The 17,279-nt window shown below is 34.4% G+C and overlaps 1 pseudogene; it reads left to right on the top strand.

The window, feature by feature from the left end:
- The first annotated feature begins 470 nt into the window (after positions 1 to 470).
- Positions 471 to 874, top strand: LOC119807183 (annotated as a pseudogene).
- The last annotated feature ends 16,405 nt before the right edge of the window (positions 875 to 17,279 follow it).

Genomic DNA, 17,279 nt, shown 5'->3' with positions numbered 1-17,279 from the left:
AGAAAACAGACTTTTATCTTTTAATACTTACTATTTATTTATTTATTTATTTATTTATTTATTTATTTATTCATGTGTGCACTCTAATGTGGAAATTAAAGGAAAACTCATGGGAATTGGTTCTGTCATTCTATTATGTTGGTCCCATTGTTACAACTTGTTGATTGCAAATGTCTGATTTATTTTAATTTTTCAGAGTGTCATTCATGTCTTGAAGCTCAATTTTCATAGAATCTTAATAATTGCAAAAGATTAGCCTATTCTCTTAGATTAGATTTGTGACACCAATGTTGGGTTCTAGTTATGATAAAAGAGTCATGTCCTGTGTTGTATTACTTGTAAGTTATGTACATTTGGATTTTTATTTTTTAAAAAAAAGGCTTTTTTGGGGGGATTTAAGGAAAAATAGCTGCATTATTTAGTATCAGCAGCATTAAACATTAAAACAGATGGTGGGGCGGCGGGGGCGCATGGGACAGGGCAGGGGTAGTGGGCTGGCATTGACACGGACCCGCCAACCTTATGAAGTGTTTCTCATGATTGGTGCCACAAGACCATCATCTTAGTGGAAGCCAGGGAGTCGAATACCCTGTTCTAGCTGAAGCGCATCGTTGAGGGCGTCCTCAAGTAGCTTCCAGATGAGCAGCGCTGTACAGGGATGACCAGCTCCTTGATGACAGAAAAACTCTGGGCGAGTGTGGCTTTACTAGCCAGATAGCAGGGCCACAGGCCCCAGGCACAGTGGGCCTGGCCTTTCAAGCAGATGATGCCTTTGAAGCATTGCGCATTGAGCCCTTCTCTAGCCCCAGAGCTTCCACGTGTGATGAAGCCACAGGATTCCGGAGGCAGTGCCAATGAACAAGTTGTGCAGTGAAGACCCCGGCCCCCCGACCCCCAGAGACCCATTTCCTCAATAAAGAAGATTTGGCTGTCTACCTGGATGTTGACTTTGTTTCCTCTTCTTACATTATAGGTTCTACTTGCTCACTCACGCTTACAAGGCTATACTGCATTGTAGACTCCGTGGCTCGGGTCCCACAGGCCAAACACAACACTAGGACTCAAAACCCAGTCCCAGGCCAGCTTGTTGAGCAAGGTATTCAACTCGTTGAAAAAAAAATCTAGCTACAAATAAAGTCTGTATACCACCCCCCCCCCAAAAAAAAAACCCAAAAAACAAAAACAAAAAAACAAAAATAACAACAACAAAACCCCATTGAAACAGCTAAGGGCTTGTGTGTTTGCATATGGCTGGACTAGAATTACCAGTGTTGAATTGAATCCTACCATCTTTTTTTCCAGAAATGAAGGTAGCATTTCGATAGCTTGATGTTGCATAATTAACTTCCCAAAATTTATGCTTAGTACACACAGACATTGCTATTATTGTGAGACAACAAAACAGGTATGAAGTTCTGGCAAGTTCACACATGAAGAGTAAAACTTCTGAGTGACGATGAGACAATGGAGTGAGAATGAGTGACCAGTGGGAATGACACTGAGTTCTTAGTGACTCAGCAACAGGGCTGGTGCATTGTCTTGCCACTAGAAAGGGAAACTGAATAGTCCTAAAGAACATGGTACACTCGGTTAGAAGACGCACTATGTAGAAAGACACAGAGTTGAATTGATTAATTATACACATTATTAGACAGAATATACATATTATTAGAAAGACTATTGGTTTTTTTTAAAAAGATGACAGTTTCTGAGACTAAGAGATGGGTATCCTTAAGAGTGCTTTCTGCTTTCTCAGAGAACCTGTGACAGACTCAACATACCCACATCATGACTTGCAACTATCTGTAACTCAAGTTTTCACAACGGCACATGCACAGTTCATAGACATACATGCAGGCAAAACTCTCATACACACAAAATAGAGATAATTCTTTTAGCACAAAGAGACACTAAGTAATCCATAGAGCAAGTTATATTTATAATCTAAGATATAAGTACAAGTTAGGGAGTTTGAGAATGGAATGTAATTAGTAAATGAACAGATAAAACAATCTAAAATATGATGAATAATACATATTGTAATTTATATTGAGATTTATTTTTTTTAATTAATGACAAAGTTATCCTGGAGGGAAGCTGAAGATATGCTCTTGAAATGCTTTTCTTCAAAGAACTAAATATGCTTCCAGGTTGTGGCAAAAGGAAAACTGTAGTTAGTTGGGGAAAAGAGTGTTCAGAATTTAGTGAGGGAACAAAAAGAGAAGCCCAAGCTTTGAAATGGAGACATCAGAAACTTGGGAAGATATAGGATCAACTTAAAAACAAACTTTGATCTTCTGCCTAGACAAGGTTTCTAGGAGAGAAAGAGAAAAGAGAATCCAACACATACTTTTAACCCACATGAGGTCCTACAAGAAAGAGACCAAGTCAAGAAAAGAGGTGAAATTTTTCAAATGGAGATCAACTTTCCAAATGTGCATAGATACACTCTTTGTTGAAATGACACATTGCAAAAAGTTTCTTTTAGGTAGAAGGGCAACAGGCATCCTGTACTGATGCTGCACTCATTAGCATTTGCTATGTTAGTTAATTTTCAGCTACATTTTTCTAATAAAGTTAAGGCTGGGCATATGCTTCTTATAAACTTGAGACACAACAATATTATTAGTTCATTGATGTTTTAATTGAATCTCAGCTAGAGAAAGCAGAGGGTGACATATCAAAATTTTTCTTATAAACTTTTTAATGAGTTGAGAAATTTTAATTTTTTAATGAGTTATTATTTTTGTTTAAATCGACATAGCAGCTTTATAAAAATGGAAACAAGAGTTGCAGAGGAGGCTGAGAGGTGCAAACAGACGGTGCCTTTCTTTCCCAGCCATTGAGACTCAATAATCACATAGAAACTATAATAACTACAAAACTCTTTGGCCAATGGCTCGGGTATTTTTTTTCTAGCTCTTGCATCTTAAATTAACCCATTTCTATTAATTTGTGTATCTCCATGAGGCTGTGGCTTACTGGAAAGCTCCTGGTATATTTCTCCTTTGGAAGCTACATAATGTCTGCCTGACACTACCTTCTTTCCTTCTCTATCTCTGCTTGGATTTCCCACCTTTCTATATTCTGCCCTGTCATAGAACAAAGCAACTTGTTTTTAACCAATGATAATAGGACATATTCACATAATACAGAGGGAAATCCCACATCATCTCCCATTTTCTAAATAAAAAGGAAGGTTTTATCTTTAGCATTTTATTATATGTAAAGCTGCATACTATAAAACAGGTATCTAGCAAGAATTACAGTTTTGTGAGTCTAAAGTTTCATATCTCATTTATCTTTTATCATAACTAGGGAAAACTATAAGTATCTGTCTTCAACATCATCAAAGATCCCAGAAGGATATAATATTGACTAAGTAAACAAGAAATGCATTGTAAGCAATTTCCAAAGTTCTAGAAATGACAGAGACATCCTACTTTTGCGACAAACACCCAAAGTCCTTTTGTAATGTTGGGGCATCCATATTTAGCCTGTAGGCCTATAATATCTGTGGATATCTATTAATCTATTTTATAAAATATTTAGAGAAGAGATTAATAGAATTTTTAATAAAAGTTGTTACAATAATCTATCCTTTACTTCCATCATTTCTATATCAGAGAAGATGAAGCATTTTGCTGTACAAGGATCAGGATATTGGAACTTGGCTTCCTAGAGCCCATGTAAATGCTAGGTTGACATGGTAACCAACCTGTTGTCCCTCTATAAGAGAGGAATAGAGAATATGGAATCATGGAATGTCCAGAGCACAAGGCTATCTAGACTGCTAAGTCCATTAACTCTGGCTTCACATAAGAGACTCTGCCTCAACATATTGCATACTGAGTTAATGAAAAACAACTGAAGTTAGGCTTTGCCTTTCACATGCACACACTCACATGTGCACGTATGCCCACACATGTGTGTACCCACAAAACAGGGAACACATATATATCACAAAAAAATAATGCAAAAGCAAATGAAGAAATAAATTGTCCAAAAAACAGTTAGAATTTCTTTTTTATAAAATTATCTAGTGGATGAATATTATATGATATGAAATATATGAATTTGGAGAGCATATTGTTGGAAACATGTTCCAAAAAGTATGGTTCAGTGATAAAACATACCCCATTGTAGAAACCATATTGAAATAAATAAAAATTAAGAAAAAGAAAATAGAATTTTCTGCTAAAGGGCAATTTTATTTTTAATGCTGCCACGTTTTAGAAGTTAATATGTGGCTGTGAGATATGTAAGATTTTACAGGAGTATTTGCTCTGTTGATTTTGCCCTGGGTGAGTTAATGACTTGTAATTGAAGACAATGTCTCTCCCATAGATCTCACACTGCGTGGGGTTTTTCCTTATTCCTTTCTGCATATCTATGGAGAATTTATAAATGTAAACATGAACTTGAACACATAAACTGAATTCTATCTGTCAGCAATTTATTTGTACTTGCAAGGTATTCTTAATATGTATTTTTTTGTGAATTTTAGACAGCATTCACTGGCTATTTAGATTTAAATAAAACAAAAATATCTCTTGCTCATAACTTATGCCATTTTTCTCAATATTTGTCAGAAAAGAATACACTGTATATTATACATTCAGTTTTTTTTTGCATTCTATTTATTTAGTTTGTATCCTGTGTGTGTGTTTGTTAGTATGCATTTGATGTGATGGGTATATGGAGGTGAGGGATGACCTGGGACTGGGTTCCTCCTTCTACCATGTAGGTTTCAGAGATCCAACTTATTTCATCAAGCTTGGTGGGCATTTCCCTCCTGAGCCATTTTACAGGTTCTTTGTTTCCTTTTAAAGCGTGGCATTGAAGGCTTTGCAGTACTGGTAGAATTGACTGGATAATATTTTGCTTTAAGCATTTCCTCTTAGACTGTGGAATTCTTAGCAATATGACTGTCTTCTACCCTCTAGAGACAAGTGATATTCCTTTCAGGCTTCATAAATTAAAATTTATCAAGCATCTGAAAATGTCTCAAATGGAGTGGTACTTATTATATCCTCGTTAGTGACATCAGCATCATATTAAAAATTCACATTGAGAGTCTAATTTAAAGACTATTTGAATTAGTGATAGGAGCAATATTAATTGATAAGTAAGTATTAATTTAGGTAGGACAAAGGAGACTAGCACACTGGCACCAGGTATTCTTCCCCAAAATTCTACTGAAATAGAAAACATCTTAAAAAGACAATATTATTAATAATGAAAAGATCTGTTACAGTTCTAAAAGCAATGAATATGAATATCACTGTTTTTTATCTGTTGTACATGTGTTTGCTTTTTGATTTCTTTATAAAGGGCATCTCTATCAGCACTAACTATCACTTACAGCTACAACTTTTCTTAAATAATAAACAAGTCGTTGACTCAGCTCATGTAAAGCATCTTTGATATGGAAGAGAATGCAAATTGTGCCAGTAGAATTTTGCATCATTTGGGTCAGGCTACTAAGACATGCAATGCTAACAAGAAATATAGAGATCACCAGATGATTTCAGGTTTGTAGAGAGCTCATTTTTTTTTCAATTTCTAGTTCTTAGTATATCCTATGAAAGAACAAAAATATAAAACAATTAGAGAATTTTTGTGATTATATTTAAAAGTGTGCATTGCTTTACTGAGTAAAACACAGTGCAATAAAAGTTTTCAACTTGCAATATTCTCAAACTAATTTCTTGTTAGTGAAGTTGACTACTTTTCCTATAATAGAATTTGATGAAGATAATTATATTAACTATGTGTTGTTCAACTTATTATTCATATGAAATTGAGGTAATTTGGAACACAGATTAAGGGGTGGATTAATTCCTAATATTATGCTTATTGTCCTATTACAAATAATTTGAAACTTAAGAAAGCATTAGGAGAACTGGAGAGATGACCCAGAGATTAAGAGCACTGATTGCTCTTTCTGAGTTTATTTCCTAGCAACCACATAGTGGCTCACAAGCATCTATCATGAGATCCAGTGTACATAAATAAATTAATAAATCTTAATAAAATCTTTAAAAATAAAAAAGAAAGCACGGGGGGGGTAATTCTTAAATACCTAAATAAGTGAAACTTATATAAGAGATTAGACAGAATGTCCTTTTTTCCAAATTAATACCACATGAAGGAGGTTAAAAAAAACTAAGCAATAGATCTTTTTTATTTCCATCAATGTATGTGTCTGTGTACAGATACAATCATGTGAATGGGTTTTTTTTTTCTGAGTCTATAAGATAGAATTAAACTGTAATTGAGTTATAAGCAGTTGTGAGCTACCAAATATGGGTGTGGGGAATTGAACTCAGGTCCTCTCAAGATTTGTACTTGCTTTTAACTACTGAACCATCTCTGCAGCACCCTGAGAAGTAGTCTTAACATTTCTAATTTGCATTTGTTAATTAAGTTTGAGAGGTTGTATTACCTTCAATATGAAGCAAGTCTGAGGATCCGGTTTTATCTTTCTGCTAAAATACATGATACCAGAGGCCATAATAGCAAGACACGATGACACACTGAATTCCAGTTAAAGCCACATCAGAAAAATCCCAGTTTGATAGCATCTTCTGGCCTGTTTCTCATTTTGTCTCCATTGTCATGTTCTCTTTAGAAAAGTAACTAGATATCATTAATAGGTTTCTGGTAGAATACAATTTTCTCAGCCAAGTTCAGTAGATCATGCCTGCACTCTTATCATTGGGGAGAATCAGAAATGATGGTTGCTAAGTGTTCAAGGTTAACATGTTCCACATAGTAAGTTTCAACCCCACCTGAGCTACAAATGAGACCCTCTGTTAAAAGAAAGAAAGAAAAAAATAAACCTTTTTTTCCTTTTCTTGTTTAGATATTTTGCTTCATGGTTATTGCTATCAAGAGTTACCTTCCAGGATATGTTAATTTTCTAGACTTCATAATTACCTCCCCCATGTCTGTGCTGGAGAGATTGATTGTTTAGTGGTTAAGAGCACTTGCTCTTCTTGCTGAGGACTTGGTTTAGTTACCAGCCCTCATAACAAAAGCTCTTAACTGCCTGTAGCCTTAGTTTTAGGGGATCTCATAATTTCTTCTGGTTTCTATAGGCACCAGAGATATTCATAATATACATAGAGACAAGTAGGCTAAGACACATACACATAAATAAAATTAAGCAAAATTTCAAAATATTTAAACCCTGAACCTTATAATTGCTGCTTTGCATGGTAAAGGAGATTTTTCAGTTGCAATTAAAGTTTTGAGGTAGCATACTGGAACACAAGGGCAGGGTCAATATAATCTCTAGTTCCCTATTCTAGGGAGGAATCCAGGTAGATGTATTGAAGCAGAAACAAACTGAATCAGAGAAGATATACTGCTGGGTTTGGTGATAGAGAAAGTTGTCTTACGAGAAACACATTCAGTCTCCATGTAGCATCTTTTACTGCTGTAATGTTTAGATAGAAGCTATGGCAAAGGAAGGATTAGCTTGAGGCTGGAGAGATTTCTCTGTGGCTAAGAGTTCTTACTGCTCTTCTGGAGGACCTGAATTTGAGGGTCAACATCCATTTTGGTTAACTCACGATCACCTATAACTATAACAAAAGGCATCTAATTATTTCTTCTGACCTCTCTGGGCACCTGCACACTCATGCCATATTCACTTACAGACATGCACAATATACATGAATAAAAAAACCATAAATTTATAAAAGAAATAATCTGAAATCTCTGGGGCTATAACCAGAGGATTCTAGATTCCAAGGGCCTAGAGACTTTGAGAAGCACAGCTATTCTTTATGTTGAAACACTTTGCTGATGTTTTAAGATGTTAGTGACTCATGAAAGGTATTTGAAAGCTAGTAAGATATTGTAAAATATTTAATTTGGTAACTGTATCAAATTGAACAATCTATACTTATTGATTTTTAAATCATTATAACCCACGAATATTTAATATATCATAAATTATTGTTTTTCCTAAAGTAAAGTAAATAAATTGTAGGACATACAAATTGCTGTTTCCAGTATTTTAAAATTCATGATGTAGCTGTTGCTGAGGATACTATTTATTTCTTTAAATAATCTACAGTTTATGAGACCTAAGTTGCAAGGATATTTAAGAAGGTAATACTGGATATTGTAATTTTAACTCAGTACATTAGTTTTAGGAGTATATAAAGATATATTCAAAAATACTAACTTTGAGAAGTGATTTTTGATCCACTATTTTTTAAAAAGTTTGTTCTATGTGATTTTTTTTTTTTTTTTTTTTTTTTTTGTTTTTCGAGACAGGGTTTCTCTGTGGCTTTGGAGCCTGTCCTGGAACTAGCTCTTGTAGACCAGGCTGGTCTCGAACTCACAGAGATCCGCCTGCCTCTGCCTCCCGAGTGTTGGGATTAAAGGCGTGCGCCACCACCGCCTGGCTCTATGTGATTTTTTTTTAAGGTTATAACATAGGGCCGTTTGTCTTTTATGTACTTTTTTTGGTATCAAAATGTCACTGATTTTGCTTTGGTAACTGTTCTGTAGCCGGAGTAAGGATGAGAGTCAAATATGGTAACATTTTCTTTCACTTAATTTGAGGACCTCTGCAAAATAATGAGGCTTATTTTGTGAATTACTTTATAATTGTTCTTTAACCACACTGTGATATTTGATAATGTCAGATTGATTCACCTTTAGGGAAAAAGATTTTAGACCCTGAAGAAAATTAATTACTCTCCCTAAATAAACATCATTTCTTATATTGTGTGTGAACTGAGGGACTATTTTTTAAGGTTAATTAATCTGTATCTGACAATTATGGAGAGTTTTAGAGAGAAAACATACTTATGTATTTGGTTCAATTTGCCTATGATAATACACTGGCACACAAATAAAATATTAGTCTTATTCTCTCATATTTAGAGAAAATTACATCATTTACTCTCATGTCAGAACTATTAATGTAATACAAATGTGTGCTCAAGCCTTGACCTCCCCTGCCTTTAGTTTATAAAATGGAATGTTTATATATTTGGCTTTCACTAGTGCTTTTCTTTAAGTTATGTTATACTAAAATCTTTAAACTTTTTGAGAGAGAAATATCAGTATATAGAAATGTATCTAAATGGAAGCACAGTATTGGATAAATACCACCAACCAAATGAGCACCATATGAGTAATTCCATTTTGTTTAGTTTTAGGTATTTTATAATTGCATATAATAAAATATAAGCATATCTTTAGGAGAACAATGTGAATAAGGGACAATAAAGTTACTGTAGAAAAACATCTAATTATATACTTTATTTTTCTGTTGTTTCTACAGCCAGATTGAAGATGAAGTTGTATAAACTGATATGTGGAATTAAAAGTTTGTGCTCTTCTTTGCTCAGTAGAGAGAATTATTCTCAATTTTCTAGCTATATAATATTATTTATATCTTGTGAATCATTTCAGCACTGGGATCTTAAAAACATTAGTAAATAAGAAGATATTTAGGCACCTGCACTCATGTAAACATACCCCACACAGACACAAACACATATTTATAATGAAGAAAACAAAAATATTTTAAAATGGCATTTTCTGTTCTTAAATTTTCTTGTTAAAATTTTGAATGCTAAAATACACACACACACACACACACACACACACACACATGCCATTTTTGTTTTGTTTTGTTTTTCGAGACAGAATTTCTCTGTTACATTGGAGCTTATCCTTGAGCTCTCTCTGTAGACCAGGCTGACCTCAAAATCACAGAGATTCAACTATCTCTTCCTCCCAAGTGCTGGGATTAAAGGCCTGCACCAAAGGTGCCCAGCCTAATTTCTATATGTACATATATTATCAACTATATGGACTTGAACTCTCATTTCTGACTTTCTTGTATTAGAATGGGCTGATAATCACCAAACTACAATGGATTCATTCACTTGATTTTTAGAACAAATGTTCATTACAAAAGTATATGAAGTACATTTGAATCTTTTTTTCTCATTTTTTTTTATTAAAAATTTCTATCTCCTCACCTCCTCCTCCCCCTTCCCTCCCTTCCCTTCTAGCCATATCCCCACTCCCTCCCTCTTCAGGCCAAAGAGCCATCAGGGTTCCCTTCACTATGTTAAGTCCAAGGTCCTCCCAACTCCCCCTAAGTCCAGGAAGGTGAGCAACCAAACTGACAAGGCTCACAGTGAGTCCGTCCATGCTGTAGAGTCCAACCCCATCGACATTGTCCCTGGTTTCTCAGTCCTTCTCCACCGTCAGCCACATTCAGAGAGTCCTGTTCGGTCGCCTGTTCCATCAGTCCCATTCCAACTGGACTTGGTGATCTCCCGTTAGTTCTGTCCCACCGTCTCAATGGGTGAACGCACCCCTCACGGTCCTGACTTCCTTGCTCATGATCTCCCTCCTTTTGCTCCTCATCAGGACCTTGGGAGCTCAGTCCGGTGCTCCAATGTGGGGCTCTGTCATTTTCTCCTTCCATCACAGGGTGAAGGTTCTATGGTGATATGCAAGATATTCATGAGTATGGCAATAGGATCTGGACATTTCTGGCTCTTTCTCCTCAGCTGCCCAAGGAATCAGCTGGGGGCATCTTCCTGTACACCTGGGAACCCCCTCTAGAGTCAAGTCTCTGCCAACCCTAAAATGGCTCCCTTAATTAAGATATATACTTCCCTGTTCCCACATCCACCCTTCCTATATCCCAACCATCCCATTCCCCCAAGCTCTCCCCATCCTCCACTTCACACTTTTCTTTCACCATCCTCCCATCCCCCATCCCACCCCACCTCTAAGTTCCCAATTTTTGCCCGGCAATCTTGTCTACTTCCAATATCCAGGAGGATAACTATATGTTTTTCTTTGAATTCACCTTCTTATTTAGCTTCTCTAGGATCACTAATTATAGGCTCGATGTCCTTTAATTATGGCTAGAAACTGATTATGAGGATCTTAAATTACACATTAAACTATTATTTTTAATTTTTAAGTTAGTTTTCAATTTTATTTTTATATGCATATCTGTGTTACTATGTGTCTATATGTACATAATGTATAGGAAGCACCAGAAGAGGGGAGAAGAGGGAACCAAGTCTTCTGGAACTGTAGTTGCAGGTACTTGTAAGTTGCTAAATGTGGGTTCTGGTTGCTGAACTAAGGTCTTTTGCCATAGCAGCAAGTGCTCTTAACCACAGGAGCCATCTCTCCAATATCAAGTCAAATCATTTTCACATGCAGTTAGTATTTACCTTCACTTTTTTTATTTACTGAAATATGCAATACTAATATTTTTAAAACTTTTTATTGATTCTTTGTGCATTTTACATCATGCATCCTGATCCCACTCATCTCCCTGTTCCCTGACTCCTTTGCATCCACTCTCTGCTCCTGAAACCTCTCCCCAAAAGCAAAAGAAAATTAAAAAAAAAACAGCCAAACAAACAAACAAGAAAAATTCTCAGTTGGAAGCTGTAGTGTGGCACTGTGAGTCACATAGTGCACACATTATTCCATACATCTTTACTTGTAAGTGTTAATTGCTATGGTTTTAAGTCATTGGCTTCTGATACACTATTCATAATGGGTCCTCACTAAGACACCCACAGTCCCTAAATGTAGGACCTTGACAGCACAGAATATTATCTTATCCAAACAACCTGGGAAGTATTATTTACTATATGAGATGAAACTTCATGCAAATTCAGTATGAATTATGGTAAAGAATGTTATCTTTCAAATATTTTATTGAACAGTTCACAACAATTAAAATTTCTTTCAACTCAATACCTATATGAAGAATTTTCAAGTTCTACAAATTTATTTTCTTGCACCATAGAAATAGATGAGTTTTTTCATCATGATTATGCCTATATCATTCAGTAAACCAAGCATCACTAACAAGTGTATGATGTTTTAATAACTGTACTGATATTTATCGTTTAATTCATTTATAAGTTTCAGAGACCACTAGGGAATGTTTGGACGTTTAGGATTTTGACATAAAAGGTGGTAGTAGTGTGCTCTATTGTTTTTGTAAGTAGAAATATGTATGGAAATTAATTATTATACAGTCCTTACAATCACTTATAGTAAATATGATTAAGACTGTATTCAATAGATACATCACAGCATTCAATATTAGTAGAAAAAGACTTTAATTTTCTGGGTTTGTGTACTATAGTGAAATTACATGCAAAACATTGTTTGTTATGTCAAATCTAACATTTTTAAACTTGTATAGCAAATAGCTACAAGAAGAAAAATGAACAATCTGTCAAACATTATGTTTTGTATGTAATAGTGATACCAAATGTTGAAGATTTTCTTCAAAATATGCCATGACTTTCATGGTGTAGTCAAAACCACATTAAAGACACCTAAAACAGTATTTTTTAGTAAGAAAGCATAATAATCAAATTCTGACATGATTTATTTTTATTAAATTTGATAACATATAGAATTTATGTAACCCAAAGAGGCTCAAGAATTGACAAAACGATCTCTAGAAAAATGATCTCTAGAAGTGGGTAGATTATTGAGATTTAAGCCACACCACAATATGACAAATCATTATGTATTCCACAGCAAATAAAATATGTATTATGCAAGGATCAACAATCATATATATATATATATATATATATATAACATTATAGAAACAAAAAAGTTAAACAGTAATTATCTAAGAAAAAACAGTGGCAAAATTGGAGATATGTATGAATAGATCTTGCTGAATCAATAAGCCTTATGTACATTATGTACAAAATTGTTTTCATATTTATTACAGTCATAATATATAACAATTTTCTGGTGGCAGTTATCATGTATTTTCCTATTTTAAGAGCTTCCTTTAACATTTATTTTTCTAATAATTTCATTCATGAGTACTGTATTTACATCATTTCTACATTACATTCTCCCTGTCCAACTCCTCACATGTTAATCTCTCCAACTCATGGCTTCTATAATTAAAATTACTACTGTAATTCCCTCTCTCTTTACTTCTCCCCATTCCCTTTCCTTTTCCCTCCCATTCCTCTCATTCTTTGCTTCTCTGTCATACACATGTACACACGAATACAGCCTATCCTGTTGGGCAAATGTAATATTTTCCATATTTAAATATTTTTAAGACTGAACACATGGGACAGAATCACCTATCAAGGGTCTCATACCTTGTGGGTGTATCATTGTGAAAGTCTCAATTAAGTTATCACATTATTAAGAAACAGTGGTTGCAACTCCCATACATTTACAGATGATACAGTCTTGTAGCAGATATGCAGATCCTTTGGCTCTTTTGCTATTTTAATTACTTTTCCCCATGATATCTCTTGAACCTTAAGTGCAGATGTTGTACTGCAGATGTATTAATTGGTGTTGGGCACCCCAAGATCAGTTGTTCTCTGCTTCTCTTAAACATGAGCTTTTGAAGGAATCACGAAAGAGCTTGATTAATTTGACTATACTTTAATTAAACTCTATTTTAAAAGAAAATCAATTAGTAAATGCTGACTAAAATATCCACACAGTGGAAAACATTATTGACAATTGATAGACACAGAAATAAGTAGGAACATCACAGAATGTGTAAACAGCTTCTCAAAGTAAACCATTTCATGGAAGAGCAAACCTTAATGTTGAACAAATAGATGTGAAGAGATTTTTGGGGTAGCAAACCCTAAGACATTGTCTTATGTTTGTATGTTACTATAAGAAGGGAGAGAGTTGCATGCTCTCACTCCCTCTCTCTTACTATCCTTCCCTCTTTTTCACCTTCTCTACATTTGTGTAGTAAAATAATAAAAATTAAAGAGAAAGAAGGGAGTAAATTATGTGAATATGGTATTCATTTATGAAATTCTCAAAATATTGAACATATTAGTTATTTTAAAAACATATCTAAGACAAAGCCATTTGCTAATGTCTTCCAAAGCACAGATGAAAATTAATACCATGGAACCAGTAAAAATTTGAATACATCGGAGAATAAACCTTTTAGCAGATACATAAAGGACTTTACAATAATTGTATGTCAAATTCCTTTCAGATATAATTTCAGTGAGACAGTACATAAAGCTGATGATCATGAAGCACAAAAAACTGGAAAGATGAAGTTGATAATTTAAAAATAAAAGTATATGCTTTATGATTGAAAAGGAAAAAAGTTGAAAATAGCAAGGGTGACATTAAAGCATTGTTGCAGAGATGAAATAGTTTAGTCAAAATGAATAGTGAAAATTTTCTGACTTACAGAAAGGGAAATGTGCAGTTATAAGGGGGAATGGGTAATATGGACAGCCAGGACCATTGTTGCTATGTCATAGAATATAAAGTATAAAGTGAAAACTAAATATTTCAGACGTTAAAGAAAGTGTACCAATAATGGAAAGACAGTGAGGCTGACACAACCTCCCAGAAGGAATCATAGTGCCAAATATCAAAATCAACTTTTTATTTGCTATAAGAAAATGACCTCCTATTCCAGTACGTGAGAAAGGAATGTGATATAATTTGTAATTAATACAAAAGTCACTCAGAAGTGATTACTAATACTCTCATGGGTAACAGTGATTATAAGCTGATGATAGGAAGGGAGAAAATTGAAAAGAAGCAAGAGAACTGATGAAGCAAAACCTAGAGTTATATTTTTATTATAACGATGCCATCAACTTTCTATAATTCAATAACAGAAACAATGTGTGAGTCAAGAAAAGGCATGACTCTTCAGAAACAGTTTATTCTGACTGAGAGAACAAGAAAAAAGAGTTAGTGGATAAAGCAAAAAAAATTGAGAAGTTTTCTCAAAGTTTACAGACATACTACTAAAGAAAAGTAAATGTTTTCTTTAATAGCTAAAACAAAAAGGATTTTCAGTTTTAATACAACCACTTGGCATAATAAGGAAACATGAAAACCTAGACTGGAGGAAATGTTATGGTACAGGAGTTTGCCCCAAGAATCTAGCAACCTGATTTTAGTCCACAGTATCTATATAAGGATGATCAAGCGGACAGATTCCAGAATGCTGCCCTTCTGCTCTACATGTCTTGTTGCTTGCACAGTCCTTTTCCCAAAAATAAAGTTGAATTTTCTAAAACTGAGAATAAAAATGATAAACCTCAGAATAAATCACAAAATTATAGATTGTAGAGATGAATCAATAGATGCTGTGTTTGTCAAGCAACTACTGAAACCTGAATTCAAATTTTGAGCACCCATATAAATGTAAGCTGACTATGACCTATAGTTCCAGCAGTCCAAACATAGAGAGACTAATTGTCGAGACCCAACCATCTAACAAACCCTGGGTTCAAGTGAGAGAATCAAACTTAATGAATAAGATGAAGAATAATCTAAAAAGACAGCAAATGCCAGTCTCAGGTATCCTTATATACACATCAAGTGCATGCACCTACACAACATTTGCACCCATACATGTACACCCATAAATACATACACACTATACACATGCATATGGGGAAAGAAATAATTACTGCAATATATGATTATAGAAAGACCTTGAGATGTATTATGCTCATACTTGTGAAATTAACTGTTTAATAAGATAAAAGTTTATGGAACAATACCAATATTGTTTGCATTGCTATTAGATTACTATAAGTTGAGTATTACAATATGCTACTGAACATTGAATAACACATGAAGAAATACAGAATTCCCCAATTATTTACAACAAGTTATAACAGGAATTATTTTAAAATAAAGATATTAAAAAGAATCTGGCTCACTCTTAAGTTCATTTACACTCTGTTAGGATCTAAGTTTACCTTAATGGAGCTCCCTAAAGTGGGACTTCTGAGACAGGTTTGGGCTATGTCTCCAATTGCTACAGATGTGACTACCTAAACAGCAGAGCTTTTAAGATTTCCTTAGTCATACCTCTTATAACAAGTATCAGGTGTTCATGTTGACAGAAATCAGTGGGTCCTGTGAATTCATGTAGACTGATGGAGCCTAGTAAGAGCTTATCTCAAGCTCCTGGCTGATGAGCTGCCTCTTGTCTTTCATAAGCTATTTCTGTCCTGTTCTGAGTGATTTTAATGGATATTTGACACTAGCATCTTGCCATGAATGCAAAACTTCTCTCTACACATTCACAAGGAATTTATTTGTGATATGCTCACAAGCCCAGGCAACTATATATATATTCAGGAAGAACAGAATAAAGCTCTTAGCCTGTGAACAAGGCAAAATCATTGAAGAGAGACAATCTTGGATGTCAAGGATTCAATTGAGCTCAGAGTTGTTGCTCTTACTTGGACAGCTCTGTGGCATTATGACACCTCATCAATAAATTAAGTTTAAGAAAAAAATACCATAACTAGAATTTTCAAAAACAAAGTATATATATTCTATTTAAAAACTAAAGAAATAAATTGGTACAAGAGAAAGTGAAAGAAAATTATTTGGTTTTATTGACTGAAAATTTTTGTCTAAAATAAAAGGGACACATAGTCCCTCAAACTTGTTAATTATATATACAAACCAATAAGAAACTTTAACAGCAATGTTAAATTATAGTGATATTTCTATCAAATCTGAGGGAAAAAAAGATTGACCTGTTTGTTTATATTCTTCAAAATTCCTCTGGTAGCATCTATTAATTACAGGTTTTAAAAGGAAACAGATAGCAATTGCTTACAGTCATTATTCACATTTATGTACAGGGAACAGCCACTATTCTCTGCAGGAACTATTAAAACTGCCAGATGAGTTTATAAGTTGTGGCAGGAGAAGGCAGAATAAGCAATGCAGTTTTTATATGCAAGCCCTGGTTAAATATAAAGTAAAATTTTATAATGATGTCACTCATGATTGCCACACAGTCCACAAACTGCATGCAACAAATGCAGTAAACAGTGGTAACTTTGAAGAACACAGATAAAAAGGAAAGAAAACAGAGGGACTTAGAGGAAAACAATAGAGGAAAATAGTCATAACTTCTCTAATACTGATTATAATAAAACAGAGTAATGTGAAGAATAGTTGTGGATATTAGAAATCCAGGTGTCTTTTTCACCAAATTTAATGTGAAGTACAAAATAATACTCATTAACAAATAAGTATGATGTTTATAGTACAAATAAAAAAAGTAATTTTACACAAATAATCAGAAATGCTAGTAGTAGTAGTAGTGGTGGTGGTGGTGGTGGTGGTGGTGGTGGTGGTAGTAGTAGTAGTAGTGTGTGTGTGTGTGTGTGTGTGTGTGTGTGTATGTGTTTGTGTGCATGGTACATACTTGTCTATTAGGGTGTGTTTGTCTATCT

This window comes from Arvicola amphibius, chromosome 2, assembly GCF_903992535.2.
Source record: "Arvicola amphibius chromosome 2, mArvAmp1.2, whole genome shotgun sequence".
Taxonomy (NCBI): Eukaryota; Metazoa; Chordata; class Mammalia; order Rodentia; family Cricetidae; genus Arvicola; species Arvicola amphibius.
Note: the sequence above shows the minus strand (reverse complement) of the source record. Positions and strands in the feature narration are given on the sequence as shown.